Below are 6,236 nucleotides of genomic sequence, written 5' to 3'. Positions count from 1 at the left end.
GCCTTGTCAAGTATCTCAAACTCCTCTTTGAGTCTAGCATGATCAACCCCAAGTTTAGCCTTCTCGGAAGTTAGCACACGAGACACGACAAGAGCATGATCAAGATCTTTCTTTAACTTAGCATGGTCATCATTGTGTGACTCCTCAAGAGTCAAACGATGCACACGCTCTTCCTCAAGAGCATTAGAGAGATCCGATATCTCATCGGCATAGTCACGACTATGACTTTCCATCTTAGAGATGGTTTCTTCGTGAGCCTCGATCATGTCATTGGCCTCACCAAGTTGTTCCAAGAGAGCAACAAAGTGCTTCTTGGACTTACCCTTGAGCTTACTCATAAAAGACTCAAATTCATTCACTTCCTCATTACACTCAACATGTTCATCAATGCAATCCTCCAAGGAGGGATTAGTAATGATGGTGGTTGTGATGTTGGGGGTTACCTTGTTTGAAGCTTTAGCCATGAGGCACTTGGCGGTGATGTTTTCATTGGGTGAATCAAAGAGAGACACCGGGGGAGTAGTGGCAATGGCAACGGATGCCATGGCCATTGCTTCTCCACTTTCATCATCATCGTCATCCTCTTGGTATTCTTCTTGAACCACCAACCCACGAGTTGGAGTCTTCTTGGCGAAGTTGTTCTTGTTGGGGAAGGACTTGGCTTTGTCTTTTCGAATGAATTTGCCACCATTGTCTTCCCGCTTCTCGTAAGGACAATCCGCAACAAAATGGCTCACATTGCCACAGTTGAAGCAAGTTCTAACTCATTGCTTTCCCTTGACACCATTTGAGTTGTTCTTGTTGAAGTTGGGTCTTGTATTCTTCTTGCTCCAAAATTGTCTTGAAGCAAGGGCCATGTGCTCATGATAATCATACTTGGTGTCTTCTGGATTGCTCTCCTCATCTTCCACTTCTTCCTCTTCTTCCATGATGACCTTGGCCTTCAAAGCAAGATTGGGCTTCTTTGCCCTTTGAGAATGGAGCACCGCATTGTCGGCGGTCTTGTCCAAGATGCTCATTGCAACGAACTCATCCAACACTTCACTTGAGGTCATGGAGTGGAAGTCCGGTCTTTGATGAATGACGGAGGACATGGCCTTGTTTTAGGGCATCATGGCCTTGAGGAACTTGCGCTTGATCCAATTGTCATCCGTGTCCTTGCTTCCATGATCTCGGAGTGAGACCGCGAGTTTGGTCACTCTTCGAAAGAGCTCGCGAGGTTCTTCATCTTCTTTCATAGCAAACTCATCGGCTTCATCTTGCACCACTTCATAGTTGGAGCATTGGATGCTAGCACTTCCTCGATAGAGAGACTCAACACATTTCCATGCTTCTTTAGCCATGGCATGGGGTCAAAGATGAGGGAGATCTTCGGGAAGGATTGCATCTTGGATGATGAAGAGAGCACTCTCATTGAATTGATTGTCCACGGCTTCTCGAGGGGTGAAGTTGCTTGGGTCATGAGGATAGAAACCTTCTTCAATGATTCTCCAAAGGTTAGTGTTCACATGTTTTAAATGACGCTTAAAGCGATAGACCCAAGAATCAAAATCTTCATGTTTCTCATATTTAGGAGGAGGACCGGCATGATTCAAGTGAGTGGAGGGGATTGGCCCTCCATAAACTAGGGATTCCACATGGGCAAAGATGCTGGTACCATTTCTACCCCTAATAGAAGGACTCTTTTCAATGTTAGCTTCCCCCTTGTCGGAGGTAGCATTCGTCACCTTGTTGGTGGGATCACCCACTTTCATCGGTGAGGTAGATTGTTTAAGTCCTTCTAGGAAATCTTTAAACATGTCCTTGACCTCGGTCGTCATGGAGGTTTTCAATGTTTCCAAAGCCACATTGAATTCCTCACGTGAGATCGAGTTACCCCCATCTCCCGTAGATGATATTGGATTCGCACCGGAGTGCTCTCCCACCTCATCTATGACATCAACCATACTCTTCGGACGGTAAAGTCCTTAAAAAGAGACGAGGCTCTGATACCAATTGAAAGGATCGATATGGTTGACTAGACGGGGGGTGAATAGGCAACTAACAATTTTTAAGCTTTTCTTTACCAATTTAAACTTTTCAACAAAATAGGTTGTCTAGATGTGCAACTAAGTGAGCAACCTATATGATGCAATAACAACTAGCACATATGCAAGCAATGGATGTAACACAAGAAGGCTTGCAAAAGTAAAGGCACGAAATAACCAAGAGTGGAGCCGGTGGAGACGAGGATGTGTTACCGGAGTTCCTTCCTTTTAAGGGGAAGTACGTCTTCGTTAGAGCGGTGTGGAGGCACAATGCTCCCCAAGAAGCCACTAGGGCCACCGTATTCTCCTCACGCCGTCACACAATGCGAGATGCCGTGATTCCACTATTGGTGCCCTTGAAGGCGGCTACCGAACCTTTACAAACAAGGTTGGGGCAATCTCCACAATAATTGGAGGCTCCCAACAACACCACAAAGCTTCACCACAATGGAGTATGGCTTCTCAACCGTCTAGGGTGCTCAAACACCCAAGAGTAACAAGATCCGCTAGGGATAAGTGGGGAGAATCAAATATCCTGTGGTGGAAGTGTAGATCGGGCCCTTGTCACCCAATCCAGAGCAAATCAACAAGTTTGATTGGCTAGGGAGAGAGATCGGGCGAAAATGGAGCTTGGAGCAACAATGGAGCTTAGAGGTGGAAGAGGTAGTCAACTAGAGGTAGAAGACGCCCCTTATATAGTCACGGGAAAAATCCAACCGTTATCCACATGTTCAGCCCGCGACACGTGGTACTACCGCTCCAGGGGCGCGGTACTACCGGAGGCCGCGCGGTACTACCGTGGAGGACCACGGTACTTCCGCGACAGCAGCATATGCCGGGACTTGCCTGACTAGGGCGCAGTACTACCGCTTGCGCGGTACTACCGCTCCCCCTTGCGGTACTACCGCAAGGCAGGAAAGTCATTGCCTGGGAAGGGCGCGGATGAAATAAATTACATATGTTCCTACTTCCGCTGAAAATAAGATGGTACAAAAATCCGATGCGGTACTACCGCTCGCGAGGCGCGGTACTACCGTGGCAGGTGCGGATGTAAAAAATTACATCCGCTCCTACTACCGTGACGCTGCGGTACTAGGTAGGAGGGCCACGGTACTACGACTCCTGGGGAGCGGTACTACCGTGGCCCCCCGCGGTACTACCGCACTGGACGAGCGGTACTACCGTGGGTGGCGCGGATGTAAAAAATTACATCCGCCCCTACTACCGTACCGGAGCGGCACTAGGCCTGGGAGCCGCGGTACTACGGCTCCAGAGGAGCGGTACTACCGTGACCCACAGTGGTACTACCACTGGTACTTGCGGTACTACCGCAAGTACAACAGTAGTCGTCAGGTTTCAGCACCACTAAGATAACGAAGAGAAGCTCCAAAGTGCAGGGAAAGGTAGGACAAGTTTACGTGATGATTCCACCCAAACCTTTCCGACGCGGACCCCCTCTTAATAGTACGGCTCTCCTATGACTCAAAACCACCAAAGAGAAACGTAGAACAACGCCGACTTCAATAGTCTCCAAGGGGCACCGAATCGTCTCGTGCCTAGTGATGAAGTATCTAAGAAACTCAAGGCACACGATTAGTCCGCAAAAGCATTGTCATCAATCACCAAAACACCTAAGGGATCAATATGCCCTTACACTTGTGGGTCCCATGTGGGTCCCCTCACTTATTCCAGCACCCATCCACTTCGTCTCCCTCCAGAAAAAATCACCCCGTTGCTCAAACCCGTGTTCTAGCTCATCTTGCTATCATTTTTTATCTTCTTGTGCAAAGCTCCATTTGCAAAACTGATTTGAGGGATTGTTCTTCAGTATGTGACTCCTCCAATGGTCCAATTAGTTATTGTTCTATTGCTTTATATATTGCAAATTTTTGCTGTTGTGGTGACCTTGTTCTTGAGCTTGCATGTCAAAATTTATATGGTCCAAAGTAGTATTGATGCATAATATAGCCTCTAGACACTTGTAGGAGTAGTTGATATCAATCTTGTTGAGTTTGTTTCACTTTTATTTAGAGTCACTAAATTTTTTAGAGAAAGTAAATGATGAAGAGATGGTTGAGAGGCTCTTCAAGCCGGGGTTCTAAAGAAAATAAGAATGAGGAGAAGAAGAAGCCCAAGTACAACCTTCCTCGCACTGCGGAGGTTCGATCGTGTGAATGGCCAAGTGATGCATTCTTGAGGGCGGCCGGAATTTATGATGATTTTCATTATTTGGCGGAGAATGCAGGCATCACCTACTTCCTCCATGATAAGTGTGATCAATACCTCCTACTCACTATTACCTTCATGCAAAATTTTCACTTTCATGCTAGGAAATCACCACTCACAGTAGAGTTTTATTTATATGATCAACATAAGGAGATGATGCTTTATGATTTTTGCAAGATTTGCAAATTACCTTATGAGGGCAGCGTCAATGAACCACGACCTAGAGATGTGGAAGATTTTATTGATGAAGTTACCATAGGAGAAGGGAGAGGAGTGTCGGAAGCGAGAGTGGCTAGTTTACATTTTTCCTATTTTACGCTATTACTCATTATTTGCTGGGAGATGTTTAATTGGTCGTGGAGAGAGTGGAGGCCTTAGTGCCCCTGACCTCGCTATTTGGCGCCATGCTTTACTTCGTGATGAAACTTATAGTTTGGGTGCTATCATTGCTTGATGGTTGAGTTTAAACCGTTCGAGGGGTCCTGTCCTTGGAGGTATCTATGCCTCCCGCCTTGCTAGAAGCTTTGAGATACCCATTAGGCACGATGAGAAAGAGGAGATGCTGCTACCCACTAGATACTTAGACTATAATAGTATCGTAGCACATGATTTTATTAGTGATGATAAGGACAAGAGACTCATATATAACCTGGTATTCAGCTAGAAGACTTGTCAGATTATTACTTTTCCTGCACCTTCTTTGTTCGATATGCATTCAGGTAGGTACGTCATTTTGCCTGAGGACATTTATGCATACTGGGAGTGGACGCAATCCCCAGTTCTTGAGCCAGAACCATCACCTGATCCGTATGAGGAGTCTATTTATTAGTGGGAGCCACAGGAACTCGCTAACCAGTGGAACCCTAAGGATCCTCCTGAGTACCCAGGAGAGGGTTACTATGATCCATGGGCATAGACCAACTTAGGCCAGAAGCCTAAGCTTGGGGGAGTACGTATTTCTCACCGACATTATATTCATGTTCACACAGTCATTCTAGTTGTCGGTGTTCATACTTTTTCATTGTATTATCGATGCTAGTTTACTTTTTCCCCCTCTTTCTTCTTGTGTGTTTGAAAAACTTTGAGAAAATCCAAAAATATTAGTTGTATCTTCTGTTTAGTTTTCCTATCCTTGTGTTAGTAGTAGTATTAAAGAAAACCCAAAAATATTTCTCATTCTTCTTTTGCTTGTTGGGAGCTTTCCCGTGTAAATAGTTTTTCTCGTTCTTGTTTTTTTTACTTTCTTCAGAAAAACAAAAACTCCAAAAATATTTTAGTGTGTTTCTTTGAAATTATTTTTCCTTTCTTTTGGTCAAGAGGAAAAGACCACGATGAAAATGATGAGTGGCTCTCATATGCATTATTGTTGATCTAACAAAGAGCCCATATTACCTTGTCTTCTCCTTTGGATAAATGTTTGCAGATTCAGCTTAGTCCAATGCACGTGCACTATTATTATTATCCACACCGTTCGGTCATGCAAGTGAAAGGCAATAATGACGATATTTGATGAAATGATTGAGATGAGGAAAAGCTGGCATGAATTCGACCTATTTTGTTTTTGTGAATATGATTAGTTCATCATTCTTGATTTAGCCCATTATGAATGAAACATGTTTGCAATGACAAATAGAGATTATAGTTACTCATGCCATGCTTAATTAGCTAGGAGTTTATAATGGTTTACCTTGCACGCCAACATGCTTTTAAAATGGTTGTGATGTAGTATGATAGGATGGTATCCTCCTTTGAATGATTCGAGTGGCTTGACTTGGCACATGTTCACGCATGTAGTTGAAACAAAATCAACATGGCCTCCATGATATTTATGTTCATGGTGATTTATATCCTACTCATGCTTGCACTCAATGTTGGTTAATCTCAATGCATGTTTATGACTGTTGTCGCTCTCTTGTTGGTCGCTTCTCTATCTTTTGCTAGCCTTCACTTGTACTAAGCGGGAATACTGCTTGTGCATCCACT

This window comes from Triticum dicoccoides, chromosome 3B, assembly GCF_002162155.2.
Source record: "Triticum dicoccoides isolate Atlit2015 ecotype Zavitan chromosome 3B, WEW_v2.0, whole genome shotgun sequence".
In the NCBI taxonomy this organism is placed as follows: Eukaryota; Viridiplantae; Streptophyta; class Magnoliopsida; order Poales; family Poaceae; genus Triticum; species Triticum dicoccoides.
This window is presented reverse-complemented; position numbering follows the sequence as displayed.